Source organism: Hylobates moloch, unplaced genomic scaffold (genome assembly GCF_009828535.3).
Source record: "Hylobates moloch isolate HMO894 unplaced genomic scaffold, HMol_V3 SCAFFOLD_1, whole genome shotgun sequence".
In the NCBI taxonomy this organism is placed as follows: Eukaryota; Metazoa; Chordata; class Mammalia; order Primates; family Hylobatidae; genus Hylobates; species Hylobates moloch.
In genome coordinates, this window is record NW_026652276.1 from 149,077,774 (window position 1) to 149,093,959 (window position 16,186).

The window sequence follows — 16,186 nt, forward strand, 5'->3', positions numbered from 1 at the left end:
TGAGGTGTGACCTTAGATTGTCTATTTGTGCTCTTTCAGACTTTTGGATGTAGGCATTTAATGCTATGAACTTTCCTCTTAGCACTGCTTTCACTATATCCCAGAGGTTTTGGTAAGTTGTGTCACTATTATCATTCATTTCAAATAATTTTTAAATTTTCATCCTGATTTTATTGTTAACCCAAAAATAATTTAAGAGTCGATTATTTAATTTATATTTGTATAGTTCTGAGGGTTCCTTCTGGAATCGATTTCCAGTTTTATTCCACTTTGGTCTGAAAAGATATTTGATATGGTTTCTGTTTTCTTAAATTTATTGAAACTTGTTTTGTGGCCTATCAGATGGTCTGTCTTGGAGAATGTTCCATGTGCTGATGAGAAGAATGTATATTCTGCAGTGGTTGAGAAGAATGTTCTGTAAATATCTACATAGTCCATTTATTCTAGGGTATAGTTTAAGTTCATTGTTTCTTTGTTGATTTTCTGTCTTGATGATCTGTCTAGTGCTGTTAGTGGAGTATTGAAGTCCCCCACATTTTTGTGTTGCTGTCTATCTCTTTTCTGAGGTCTAGTAGTAATTGTTTTTTAAATTTAGGAACTTAAGTGTTAGGTGCATATAAATTTAGGATTGTGATATCTTCCTGTCAGATTAATCCTTTTATCATTATATAATGTCCTTTCAGATGTTTGACATTCTGTAAAGAAAATATCACATGACTGCATTTTCCACTTTACATGAGGATTTTTGCTACTATAGACATATTCTCTTGGCTGTTAATATGAAACACTCATTTCTTGTCCCAATTCCTTAGAATGCAAAAGATTTCAAAATGACGGCAATGAAACAAATTATATATCTTTCACGTATCAGTCAAGTCAAAACTAAAGTGATGTTTGACAATCATATTTAAATAAATTGATTATAAGTGTATAGTGTACTTGTGTTCTTTTACAGCTGTGCAGGATATGGATAAATGTTATCCATATGTTATCTAATAAACATATCTAATGAGATATGCTTTGATTGACAATTAAAAATGATGATTCTACTATTAAAGTTGCTTTTAAAATTTTGTTTAGAAATTGGTAGCTCCTCACTGAATTTTCCGTTAACAATATGTATGCTTTGACTTCAAAAGGGATGGAACACCATGAAATTTATCTCAGATATCACAAAAGCAAATGCCCTGAGAGACCAAGGTTTTAAATGTTGAGTTAAATGGAATGGATGAAAGACAATAGGAACTCCTTGGGACAGGATGTGAGTGGACTAAATTCCCTACCAAAAGGGATGCAGACATTCTTTTCAAAGTTGATGTGGGGAGGTTGGGGAGATATTTGTCAAGGAAACAAAATTTCAGTTAGATAGGAGGAATAAGTTCTAAAGATCTATTGTACAACATGGTGACTACAGTTAATAAATATATTGTATTCTTGAAAAATGCTGAGATAGTGGAATGTAAAGTGTTCTTGTAACCACCCAGTGGGTTCACCTTGCCTGCTGCCTAGACAGAACTGATTTATCAAGACAAGGGAATTGCAATGGAGAAAGAGTAATTCATGCAGAGACGGCTGTGTAGGAGACCAGGAGTTTTATTATTACTCAAATCAGTCTCCCCGGGGAATTCGGGGATCAGAGGTTTTAAAGATAATCTGGCAGGTAGGGGCTTGGCAAGTGGGGAGTGCTGATTAATCAGGTTGGAGATGGAATCACAGGGAGTCGAAGTGAGTTTTTCTTGCTGTCTTCTGTTCCTAGGTGGGATGGCAGAACTGATTGAGCCACATTACTAGTCTGGGTGGTGTCAGTTGATCCACTGAGTGCAGGATCTGCAAAATATCTTAAGCACTGATCTTAGGTTTTACCATAGTGATGTTATCCCCAGGAGCAAATTGGGGAAGTTCAGACTCTTGGAGCCAGAGGCTGTAGACCCCTAAACTGTAATTTCCAATCTTGTAGCTAATTTGTTAATCCTGCAAAGGCAGATTGGTTCCCAGGCAAGAAGGGGGTCTTTTCAGGAAAGGGATGTTATCAATTTTTTTTCAGAGTCAAACTATGAACTGAATTCCTTCCCAATGTTAGTTTGGCCTATGCCCAGGAATAAACAAGGGCAGCTGAATGGTTAGAAGCAAGATGGAGTCGGTTAGGTCTGATTTCTTTCACTGTCGTAATTTCCACAGTTACAATTTTGCAAAGGTGGTTTCATTCTCACCCCAAAAATAACTATGTGAAGTAATATGTATGTTAATTAGCTAGATTTAGTCATTCTACAATGCACATATACGTCAAAACATCCTGTTGTATATCGTAAATACATACAATTTTATCTGTCAATTTTAAACAATAAAAATAATAATAATTTAAGATTATAAAAAGGACAGCGAGAGCCTAAGAAAACCTGCCTGTGAACGGATTTTTGCTCAAGAACAATCTAGTCTCAAACCTTTGATTTTAGTTGAATTTCTGTCTTTTACGGAAAAGGAGACTGAAGTCCAGTTTCTTAAACTAGAGAGCAGCCAACAAAGCACCAGAACCCAGTTATTCTGAACCTTCATCTAGTACCATGTGCACTCTCATTACCTTTCTTCATGCTGCTTTTGGTATATTCATACATTTATCAGCAGTAGATTCTTTTACAGAATTATTAGATTGTCAGTGCCTTTAAGTAATAGAGACATCAGTTCAGATAGTCTAGCTTTAAAAATAATTACCATGTTACCTTTGTGTGATATAGTTATTGCAAGTATAAGCTTTGGAAATTTGACTAAGTTCCAGTACCAACTTCATTGTTTAAAATTTGTGCGACAATGGGAAAACGAGTCACTTAACCTCTATGAACCTCAGGGTATCATTTGAAATATAGGAGAACTAAGAGTACTACTTCAGATTGTTATTGTCATATATAAATGAGATGATGACCAAAGGTATTTAGCTTAATGTGAGAGGAATATTAAATGCTCAGTAAATATTGCTTATTATGATTATATTATAGAAACCGTCAACCTAGGATTGTTGTTTTAAGAATTAGTTGTTATCTGTACATTTATTGCTTAACTTATATAATCTTCTCTAATTACTTCAGATTTTAGGAATAGATTCATTTGCCCATGCAGTCATTTTACAAATGTTTATTCAGTATCTCATGTGTGCCAGGCATTTTTTCAGGCACTGAACTTATCATGTAAAAAGATACACAAAGTCCATGCCATCATGAGGTATAGGCAACTTAGTGGAAGAAATAGAAAAGGCATGGGAAGTTCATTGCAAGTCACAGGTGTAAGAATTATGTAGCCTCTTAGGGAGGAACAACTTGGAATATTCAAGGATTTAAAAGAATCCCAGGGATTCTGTAGCTGAGGATGAGAGGGATGAAACCATCAAAGATGTAGTCAAAGAGGGAATCAAGGGGCTAGATTATGTAGAGGTAGAAGCCAAAACAACGTATTTCTACTGTCAACAAAATGAGTCAAACTCTGTAAAATATTTTAAGGGAGATTTATTCTGAGCCAAATATGAGTGACCATGGCCCATGACACAGCCCTCAGGAGGTCCTGAGAACATGTGCCCAAGGTGGTTGGGGTACAGCTTGGTTTTGTATATTTTTAGGGAGGCATAAGACATCAATCAAATACATTTAAGAAATACATCCGTTTGGTTCAGAAAGGAGGGACAACTCAACGTGGGTGGGGGTGGGGGGGCTTCCAGGCTATAGGTAAATTTAAACATTTTCTGGTTGACAATTGGTTGAGTTTTATCTGAAGACCTGTGATCAATAGAAAGGAATGCTCAGGTTAAGATATAGGATTGTGCCGACCAAGTTTTATTGTGCAGAGGAATCTCTCAGCAGACATCAGAGAAAGAGTAGGTTGTAAAATGTTTCTTTATCAGACCTAAAAGGGCACCTGGCTCTTAGTTGATTATCTCCTGGATCTGGAAAGAAAAGAAGGAAAACAAAGGGGGAAGGGGATTCCCTATAGGATGTGGATTTTTCCCACAAGAGATATTGCAAGGCAATTTCAAGGTATGGTAAGGAAATATAATTTGGGGCTAAATATTTTTTTTTCTTGTCTCATAATATTATGCCAGAGTCAGATTGAAAAGTAAGTCATGCTATATAGGATCAAATGAAACCCATATGATGAGAATTTATAGTTTGTAGGGCATGACTCCCTAGATCCCATAGAAGGGAATTTGGACAAGATAAAAAATCAGAGCTTAGTCCTCACTACATTTTTCAAAATGTGATAAGGAGATATTAGAGGATTTTGAATAGAAAATGCCTTGATCTGACTTATACTTTAAAAGATCTTCTCTCTGACAGCTGAGGGGCAGACTGTAGAGGGCATGATGAAAAAGGCAAGCAGAAGCATTAGGTACTTTTAGCAGTAGTTGATACAAGAGATGATGGAAGCCTGTAATATTGGCAGAAACAATGAGACATGGTAAAATTCAGTGTGTATTTTGAAGGCAAAGCCATTAGGATTTGCTAATGGATTGGAAGAATGCAAGTGAAAGCAGTAAATCAAAGATTTATCTGGTAAATGGTAGGGACACTGATTAATTTGAAAAAGTCTGGGGAGCTAGAAGAGAAAATCAAGAATCCTGCCTTGACCATGGTAGCTTGAAGTGCTTATGTGGCATCTAAGGGAAACACAAGGGAAATTGGGCAGGCTTCACTGGAAGAATGAGGCTGGACAGCATATAGGACTGGATGGAATCACCTATGGAGTGAAGACAGAGGGAGTAGACTAAATATGTTAACTGAGTCCTGGCACATCCAAAATTGTGAAGTTGAGAACCGAAGAAGGTTAAGAAAGATTCTATTTTTTTTTTTCACTTGAGCAAAATGAAACATTGTATGTTCCTTAATTTTTTGCCTCTCCTTACTTTAGCAATTTTTTATTTTATTTATTTATTTATTTAGAGACAGAGTTTCACTCTTGTTACCCAGGCTGTAGTGCAATGGCGTGATCTTGGCTCACTGCAACCTCCACCTCCCGGGTTCAAGTGATTCTCCTGCCTCAGCCTCCCGAGTAGCTGAGATTACAGGCACCCACCACCACCCTCAGCTATTTTTTTGTATTTTTAGTGAGACGGGGTTTCTCCTTGTTGGTCAGGCTGGTCTTGAACTCCCGACCTTAGGTGATCCACCTGCCTCCGCCTCCCAGAGTGCTGGGATTACAGGCGTGAGCCACCGCGCCCAGCCCTTACTTTAGCAATTATTTCATACTAATTTTCTAATTGTGTAGTTTGATATTTTGGTCACTATTTACCTCTGGACCTACAAATTGTGCAACAGAAATTCAGTGAAATCTGTTTTAAGCTAAATGTCCCCCAGTGTATATGGAATTTAGTGGTGAAAGCAGAAAGAGCAGTCATCATTCTCTGGTCACCCTATTTTATTCCCAGAAGCTACTGAGTAGAAATCAAGGTAATTACTTTACAGTTATTATGGAAATAATACAAAATGAAGCTACTTAGGAGGATAATTTGAATTATAGACCTTATATGACATCTTTCAGTGAAATGAAGATTTCCCATGAGAAGGCAAATGTATTCAGTAACAGTGAAAATAAATACTAATATTAATAGCTGGCTCCAGTGGAAACATTCTCTCTTTAGAAAAATACTCAGATAAATTACATGGAGTGGAATATGAGATCATGAGAAGAGGGTTTAAAGGAAGTCCAGGAAACAGAAGAAATACCAAAGCTCTTTCATATTAGAAATTCACAGACACAGAGAGTAGAAAGTTAAAAGAAAAAGTGAGTTACTGGGCAACATTGTGAAATTGTCCAAGAAGTTTAGAAACAGCTATGTGTAGTGATTATGTTAAGTTGTTATTACTGCAACAATTTAAACTTTTAAATTTAAACTCCAAATTTTTATCAAAGTATGCTCCACACACAATGCATACTATAAGTGCTATTGTATGTTTACATCTGTGTGTCTGAGTGTGTTCAGGATTTTTTTTTAATGTGCAAAACAAGGTAAAGTGCTGAAGTTAACTCCAGGACAGACAACAGCAAATTCAAAATGTAGCATGGAGAATGAAGACATCCTTTTGTAATAAAAACTCACAACAAATTAGGTTGAGGTAATAAACATACCTCAACATAATAAAGGTTTACATGACAAACCCACAGCTAACATACTGAATGGGGAAGACCTGAAGCTTTTTCTCTAACATCTAGAACAAGACAAGGATGCCAACTTTCCTTGCTTTTATTCACATAGTTCTGGAAGATCCAGCCAGAGCAATTAGAAAGAAATAAAGAAAAGGCTTCCAAATTGAAAAAGAGGAAGTTAAATTGTCCCCATGTAGACATTATCTTATATACTGAAAACTCTAAAAGAGCTCCACCCAAAAAAACCTTTTTGAACCTATAAACAAGTTCAGTAAAGTTGTGGAATATAAAGTCAACATGCAAAAATCAGTCGTGTTTCTATACACCAACAATAAACTAGTAGAAAAACAAATCAAGACAGCAATTCAATTTATGATAGCTACAAATAAATAAAACATGTTGGGATAAATTTAACCAAGGAAGTGAAAGATCTCTAAGGAAAACTATAAAACACTGATCAAAGAAATTGAAGAGAATGGAAACAATGAAAAGGCATCCCATATTTATGGACTGAAATAGTCAATACTGTGAAAATGACCATATAACAGCAATCTATAGATTTAATATAATCTCTATTAAAATAACAATTACGTTCTCCATATAAATAAAAAAAAATACTAAAATTCATGTGGAAACAAAGACCTCAAATAGACAAAGCAGTCCTGAGCTTTAAATAATGAAGTGTTCTGCCTTTCATCTATTTGAGTGTCACTGTGTTGTGTTCCACCATCAAAAATATCTTTAAATCTTACAAAACACACAAAAACACCAGCTCGATATCTGAAATTCATTCATTTATGTGAATATATCTTACTATATGGAAGGCATTGATATAGTGATATAGTGATATATAGCACTACTTTTAACTGGTTGCATAAGAATCACGCCAAGGGAATTATTAGAAATGCAGATTTGTATGGTCCTTCCTAGACCAACTGAATCAGAATCTCCAGAGGGTATGAAGTGGGGAAGTTTGTTAAGTTTTTCAGGTGATTCTAATGCACACACTGATATGGAAGATATACAAAACATACTGTTTCACCCTCAAAACTTTAATTCTATATTGAAATGCTAGGTCTGTTGCTTACTACTCCATTTCATGGAGTAAGTTACTTAATCTTCTTTGAGATTCAATGTCCTTGTTTATAAAATGAGAATGATAACTTGCTGGATTAGTAGGATAATTAAATAAGAAATTGTCTAAAATTATTCAGCATAATACCCAGTGCTTGGAAAACAGTATCTATTATTATAATTTTTTAGAGAAAAAAAAAAGCTATCTACTAGAAAAATAAATGTGCAACAAAGATCAGGATGAGCAGAAATTTACAAAGTTTGAAAATAGGAGACAGAAATGGTTCAATAATTAAAGCTATGTATGGCACAGATATATCCAACCAATTTTGCCCTACAAAAACAACAGATATTATTAGAGTATTTAATCCTAAAATCTTAGTTTAGGATAAGATGCCTCTGTGATGTAAATATTCATTCATTCCATAAGTAAGTGTTTATTGAAGATCGACCTATATGTATTGTTTTGGTTGCTTTGCTGGCAGTTTGGATCGTCTCCTGCTTGGTGGCATACTTTCAGTGCCTGCGTAGGAATTATTGGGTTCGATACATCTGCAACAAATCTTTGTTTTCACACGCTGCCACATGCTTTCACAATTTTTCTCTTCTTTGAAGTATTTTCATTATTAACAAAGCATATCAGACAATCAAGGAATGCCAATTCTCAAAGATAAAGTAATTTACTAAGCAACTTTTGGATAAAATTTCTCCACTTGGAAGCCAGTAGAGCAATTAGTAATATAGATGTTCCCAAATATGTACATATTGGAATAATCTAGTGTCTGGGCTCACATGCATGACTCTCAATTTTCTAGACTCTTTCATTTAAGTATAAATGGCCCAAAGGAATGATTATATTTTCTACTGTATTTATTTTTAATGGTGACATCCATCTTGTCTTGTGCATGAAGTTACCCACATTGTTCTAAAACCACAATTACAGCCAGTAGTTCCCTGTTTACATTTACCCATTGCCAAAAGAAAAGGAAAGAAAAGATGTAAATTTAAGATCTTGATGGAAACTACTATTCCTGCTTTCTTCACTACTCAATTGCTAGATGATATTGAGAAAGTTATTAGCTCCTCTGAGTCCACTTATAGAATTAGAAATGGCAATACTTGCTACACAGAAATGTCTTGAAGATTACATCAAATAAATTGATATGTTCAAAACTATTCTAAACTTTCAAACAGTACATATTCATTACTATTTTATTTTAAATGCATGCTGTGGTATAAGACTCAGAGTGTTTGACTTTCTTACATTTTTCATCCCTTCCATATAGATTCAAACTAATGCACTGTTCTTTTTCTCACTGACCTTCTGGCCCTAGTCTCACACCACCAGGGACCTTATAGGTCACTGTCATTCCTTTGCGCCATAGGAATAGAAATTACCAACAGGAAAGTGGAGACTGTGCTCTCCAACTCCAGCTCCCTTTCTGGAAAGCATAGTGACAAGCTGGGTTCTTTGCACCCAGGAGTCAAAGGTACTGAGAAGTTGGCAAGAGCTATTTTCTGTTATTGCACTTGGATTTCTCCAAAGCCCAGTGGGGGTATTCTAACCTCCAACCTTGAATCAGAGGATCTACATTCTAATTTCAGCCCCTCATGGATAGAGCATTTTATTTATGTTTCATTTTTATGCTTTTTTTGCGGGGGTAAGAAAAATTCTATATTGAAAGTCTCTTCTAGAGAAGTTTATAGTTTACAAAAACTCTTAGGACAGACATACTCACTCAAACCTAAGTGAAATGCTGTTAAAACTACATTTCTCTTCAGGCAAGTCATCTTACACCTTTGCCTATATTACCAAGATTATAAAAACCTGGGAGGTAGGAAGTAAGAAGACATCATTGCATTACTCTCTGTTAAAACGGCAAATATGTTTCTATTCAATGAGATAATCATAAATAGGCACTCTATTCAAATACAAACATTTGTGGAGCCCTTCTTTGGTGGTAGGGATATGAAAATGATTAAAATGTGGCGCCTGTCCTCCATCAGATAAAAATCAAAATAATTTCAGCTCACCTCAGATCATTTTTCCTTCTACACAAAGTACCTGACCAGATGTACCATTTGTTAAAGTCTTGCAAGTTCACCCTGGAGTGTGAAGCAAGGTGGCTGCTGCCCATTTTTGGCTGGCGCCTAAACACTGAGCAGGCCCATTATAAGCCATGCTTGGGTTTTTTGCTTCTCCTTCAGTTGGTCATTCAGGACGCCTCCATGTGGCCACAGGTGTAACCTGAGAGAGAGGAGGGCAGTAATGAAATGTAGGGGGTAACATTGAGGTTTGGGCTACCAATTTATGCAGCTTTCGTGCTTAGGCTTTATCTCGTATGTACCATTTGCATTTTATATAGATCACTTCTTGACCTGCACAACTTTCTCATTTGATGAGTTCAACAGAAACAAATTCAAGGTAAGCAATTCAGAATGCATAGCTACTTGCTGTTTTGTATGTTGAGTGTTAATTTAATAGAGAGGGGCCTACTACTGAGCATCACATGCTCAGATATACTCATCAGATGTTTCAGGGTTCAGGTTTTCCCAGTGAGAGCCCTGGCTTGCCTTTTGTTTTTGTTTTTTTTTTGAGACGGATTGTCACTCTGTCGCCCAGGCTGGGGTGCCGTGGTGCGATCTCGGCTCACTGCAAGCTCCTCCTCCCGGGTTCATGCCATTCTCCTGCCTCAGCCTCCCGAGTAGCTGGGACTACAGGCACTTGCCACCATACCCGGCTAATTTTTTGTATTTTTAGTAGAGATGGGGTTTCACCATGTTAGCCAGGATGGTCTCGATTTCCTGACCTCCTGATCTGCCCACCTCGGCCTCCTAAAGTGCTGGGATTACAGGCGTGAGCCACCGCGCCCAGCCTGACTTGCCTTTTTGTAACTTGATAATTCTATTAAATGCTAGGTTTGGTCTTCACATTTTTGTTTCTCTGACTATAGGAGATAAATCCTCTTGTATGCTACCAAAATGGCCCTCTGCTCCTCAAACTTTACTTTTAATTTTCTATTAACTTCACTCTGCTTTTCATTATCCCTATGTAGGACATCAATGTCATTTAATAATAATCGATACTATTATCTTATATACATTGTCCCCCATACCATTACTTCTATTTTATTTTATATTATTACTAATTTGTTTTGAGACAGAGTCTCACTCTGTCACCCAGGCTGGAGTTCAGTGGTGAGATCACTGCTCACTGCAGCTTCAACCTGCTAGGCTCAGGTGATTCTCACACCTCAACCTCCCAAGTAACTGTGATCACAGGCAGGCAGGGCCACATCCAGCTAATTTTTGTATTTTTTGTAGAGACAGGGTTTTCCCATGTTGTCCAGTCTGGTCTCGAATTCCTGGGCTCAAGTGATCCACCTGCCTTGGCTTCCCAAAGTGCTGGGATTACGAGGCATGTGCCATTGTGCTAAGCCTCCCCTTACTTTTAAAATCCTGATTTATTTGAATCATTACATAGTTCAAGGTAATTCCTTCCACCAGAACATTCTTTCAAATTAGCATCAGTTTTAGCATCAGGCTATCACACTGTACCAGAGACTGTCTGGGCTCCATATACCACATAGGATGGATTGCTTATTACCAGGTAGGCAGTGAGCAATCCAATGCCAAAATTGTTTTTTTTTTTTTCATCTGTTTTCTTACACCATGTCTGATACCAGAGCATGGGGCCTGTGTAGGTCACATCAGGCCCTATGGTTAGAAGGGCCCTATGCTTAATTTAATGCTCTGATTTTTTGCTTTATTAAAATGCTTAATACTTTTTGAACAGGGAGACATGCATTCTTATTTTGCACTGGGATTTACAAATTAGGTAGTTGCTTGTTACTAGAATGAGATGCATAATTGAATTCTCCATAAAGCATATGCTGATAGTTTGAAGCATAAGAAAAATAGAACAGACTGGTAATGTCCATGAATAATAAAAGGAAGAAAATGTAGAATTGGGTGGATGTCTTCATTTAAGACACAGATCTGATCCAACCTCTGTAATAGGAAAGGAGGAAGAAAGCAGGACTGTGGAGAAAGAGCTTCAGACTACAATGAAGATCTGGTGAATCTCCAACACACCCAAGTAGAGTTTCAGAACAAAGATTGGCTATTAGAGAAGTTTCATGGGCAAACACAGCCAGGTCCTATCCCCTGCTATGATCAGTCATTAACTGGGGGCTGCCTGGGAATAGCCTGGCTTCAGCTAGAAAGCTGAGACTGATCCTGAAGGGGTTGATAGCTGGAGACTATTAGTTAACTGCCCTTGTTGCAGCAAAATGGCAAATCCTTCCTTGAAAAGAGATCTGAGTGGTATCCCTCCATGGCTGCCACAATATATTTAAGATTGTTTCATGTGCTGTGGGATGGATCTTGCAATCTGTAGTTGTTTATGTAGTGTCAATACACGAAAATTGGGTCAAATGAATTTGTTCCATTGTTTAAATCTTCTATAAACTTACTGATTATTTTGTCTGCTTATGAAATTGCTAAGTTACAGTTTTCAACTATAATTACGGATTTATGTATTTCTATACCAAATTTATTCTGTTTTTTTTGCTTTACATTTTTTAATGCAACTCTTTTGTGCACATATGTAATGATTTTTAAAGCTTCCTGCTTCTCTTTCATAATAGCTCTTGCCTTTAAATCATTCTAATATTTATAAAGCCCAGTTTATTTTTAAGTTTATATATATATACCATAGTGTAAAATATACCATATATATTATTATTATTTACTGATACAGTTGAGTTTAAATAAACCACTATGCCATTTGCTTTCTAATAATCTCATATATTCTTTTCCTTTTATTTTTCGTTGCTTGGATTCTTTTTATTAATCAAGTTATTGGTTTTATTAATCTTTTAATGATTTATTATTTTATTTTATTGCTTCTATTAGCTTTATATAGCATATATCATATACATTGTATTATTCATTTCATGATAACCCTAGGTATTATAATGTACACCTGTGACTTACTACATTCAACCTTAAATTAGTGCTTTTACCACTTCTTACACATTTAAGGACCCTAACAAGTTCAACTCCATGTGCTTACTCCTCACTTAACCCTTTGTATAATTCTTGTTTACATATTTTCTTTCTGCATATCCTATACACTCTGTGGGGTACTATTATTATTATTGGCATTTGAAACAGCCATATTTGTTTAAATCTGCCTATATTTACCCTTTTTGGCACTCTTCATTCTTTTCTACAGTTCTCTACTTCTATGTGGAATCATTTCTCTTACATTTAAAGACTTTAGTGTTTCTCATCATGCACATGCATATGCAAAGAATTCTGTAGCCTTTTTTAATTTGAAAATATATTTAATATTTAAATTAAATATTTAATCTGAAAATAATCTGAAATATCTTTTTTAATCTGAAAAAATAGATATTTTTTCTCTCTAAAAGGCAAAACAAAAGCAGTTATTTCTTAACCTCACCAAAAAAGCTTTTAAATAATTAAATGGAATCATTGTCTAGCACATGGTTCACCCGTGAACATTATAGAGTTACAATAATAAAAGTAAAACTGAACGTTGAGTTTTTACAAATGTGTGTATTTGGTGGATGCTGCCAGGGAAAGTGTATCAGAGCTAAATATTTGTTTTCTAAAGGGGATGATAAATTAGAAAAATCCATATATTCCATTCTAGACAAAAAAATATTTAAAAATAGAAAATTAAAACAATATATAGGTATGAATTTGAAAACAATAAGGCAGTATAAAAGATAGCTAAGATTGTCACATATTTGCTGCCTCTGCAGAGAGGAATTTGAAGAGAAGTTGAGAAAGGAAACTGCTGTTTTTCAGTATAAGCCCATTGGTCTGGGTGCAGGATATATGGAAACTGTGCTATCTGAAGTTTTCTTTAAATCTAAACCTGTTCTAAAAAATAAATCCTATTCTAAAAAGCAAATATATGCCATTCAAAAGAAATACTTGTTTATAAATTATTAAATTGTAGCATATTAAAATGCCTAATAGGGTGTCTGGCACACAGAATAAGATTAATAATGGTATTTCCTTTTTTTAATCCTTACGGTCTCAGGAAATTGATCTGCCATCTGGACATTAAACCGTGTGCTTATTCAGCCTTTCTTCCTCCTCTTGTCTGTTTTTTTGCCATTTGATTCACATTAATTCAGCCGAGTGCACATATTTTGGGGAGTTCCTTATTTTGGAAAACCTTCAGACAATGATTTCTATAACAGGGCAGCACTTTTCTATTTGTTGTTGTCTTTTAATAAAACACCGTGAAAAACTCATCTTTTATCAGGGTTCTTGGACATTTACCCTCATATTTCAGTAAGGTACTGAAAAACAATAAATTATTAAAAATCATTCTGAATAACTCACATAATCCAGACCCTTCTTCTTTTATTGAATGCTTGCTATAAGGCTAAAACTTATCTAAACAAGCAAAAAGAAAGTCTATTTCAAAATAGAAATTCAATAGTTTCTAATGTCAAGAGCGATGATGATAATTCAGGGTTTCCTGGGATAATTTCCACATCCTAAATTATAGCTTGATTATGCAGGAAGGATTATTGGACCAAAACTTGGCAAAGGGGTCCTTGTTCTTGACTTCCTTCAGTTTGGGGCTCCCTATCAGTCTTACTGTTCTTTGCTTATAAGATGCCTAATAGCAACTCAGCATCCTCTAGTTTCAGTAAAATTTCTTGAGTGCTTAACTTTCTCTTTGTTAACATAATATTACCAAACTGCCTCCTCTTGAGCCACTGCATTTAGCTCCCATGTATGTAATTCTTTTGAAGTTACTGGAAACTTCCCTGGAGTTATGTACCATGAGTTGGAGTTTCCTCTTCAGAAACTCTGTTCTTGGGTATGACTTGGGACTTCTCACCAGCTCTGTCTCCTTCCAACTTCATGGAAATTTAAGTTCCCTGGGATCTCTCTATATTTTTTGCTACTAAAAGAGATTTTTTCTTTTCCTTCTCCTCTTTCTTCATAATGATTAATGTAAGATGAATTCAATAATTCAGTGATATCAGCCTCTTAATGATTTAAGGCTACAAAAAGGAATGTGTTGAACAAATACTCATTTCTATTTTCTGACCATCCGTGATCTTCATTTCCTTGTGATTGTTTCCTTTCCCCTAAGATTTCTTTGGGAATCAAACTGCCTAAGCTTAATTTGAGATCAGTTGTTATGCTGAGTCTTAGGTGGATGTATATGTTTTTGAGTTATAAAAAATTAAATAAATCGCACTTTCCTTAATTTTCTACTTTAGGAGCTAAAGGAAAAACGTTTTAAAAATCTGAAACTTGGCATGCATAACTAGAGAAACAGAATTAATGCAAGTCTAAATGAAAGCTGCTGACTGCTTTTCAAAATAATTAGTTTTGGAATAATGTTTGATCCCAATCTCTTAGCCTGCCTCAGGTGTTGGGGGAAGGCTATGTGAGGAAACTGCATGAAAGATGCTGTATACCATTACCATTGCCTCCTTCAATGACCAACACACCCAATACAGCACATAAGATGCTCCCTTGGAAGGTTAAATATGTATAAAATGACACTCAATGTGTTTAGTTACATTTTTCAATGACTCTTATATTTGGAAAAATCCTAAATTAATTCATAATAAATGAGTTATATTTTAAGACATTTCAAAAGTGCCTGACATATTATATTCTATATATTTAAATAATATACATGATATAAATGGTTATATATGCATTATAAAATTTTTAAATAATATATGTTTGTATATATAAATGTGTATATATACACATTAATATTCTTATAATTCTGTAAATATTCAGTTTAGAAAACATGACATAATTTAACCTAATTAACAATGTTAATATTGCCCAGATAAGAAAACTACAATTAAGGGATATTAAGTGGCATTTCCAGTATAGCGCTCCTAATACAAGATAGAGAATCAGCTTAACAGAGACATTCTACGGTGAGTGCTACCTGAGGATAATGGTAGGTGCCTTCCCACTGTCAGAGGTGTGTGAACCAGAACAACCACATCCTGAATAGGAGCTGGGTAAAATGAGGCTGAAACCTACTGGGCTGCATTCCCAGACAGTGTTGGCATTCTAAGTCACAGGATGAGATAGGAGGTCAGCACAAAATACAGATCGTAATGACCTTGCTGATAAAACCGGTTGCAGTAAAGGAGCTGGCCAAAACCCACCAAAACCAAAATGGTGACGAGAGTGACCCCTGGTTGTCCTCACTGCTACACTCCCACCAGTGCCATGACAGTTTAAAAATGCCATGGCAATGTCAGGAAGTTACCTATATGGTCTAAAAAGGGGAGGCATGAATGATCCACCCCTTGTTTAGCAGATCATCATGAAATAACCATAAAAATGGGTAACCCATTCCTGTATAACCACTGCTCACCCTCACTCCTTCTAAACACAACCTCAAAAACTGCCAGAATTAGGCCAGGCACAGTGGCTCATGTCTGTAATCCCAGCACTTTGGGAGGCCAAGGAGGGTGGATCACCTGAGGTCAGGAGTTTGGGACCAGCCTGGCCAACGTGGTGAAACCCTGTCTCTACTAAAAATACAAAAATTAGCCAGGCGTTGTGGTGCACCTGTAATCCCAGCTACTCAGGAGGCTGAGGTGGGAGAATTGCTTGAGCCCGGGAGGCAGAGGCTGCCTTGAGCCGAGATCGCACCATTGCACTCAAGCCTAGGCAACAGACTGAGACCCCATATCAAAAAACAAATGAACAAACAAACAAAAAACCTGCCAGAATTGTAAATGTCTTTAAGCATGTACTTAGTTTTACTTTATACTCTATATAACAACAAAAACATTAAGAATATGTCTTGGTTTATGCCACTTTGAACTATTTAGAAGCAAAATGTGAGAGTGTGAGAAATGCAGTAAATGCATAATTCAAAGAAGCAGATTGAGAAAAGAGAAGGAAAGGAAAATAGAGCTTTCGGATGAATCATTAACCACTG

The 16,186-nt window shown here is 36.0% G+C and overlaps 1 long non-coding RNA gene across 1 annotated transcript in view; it reads left to right on the forward strand.

The window, feature by feature from the left end:
• Window positions 1-16,186, forward strand: part of LOC116813266 (uncharacterized) — a 246,379-nt gene that overhangs the window by 93,373 nt on the left and 136,820 nt on the right. Inside the window, exon 2 of the long non-coding RNA XR_004370937.1 lies at window positions 9,567-9,625. This is a non-coding gene — a long non-coding RNA (uncharacterized LOC116813266). The remainder of the gene's footprint in view (window positions 1-9,566; window positions 9,626-16,186) is intronic.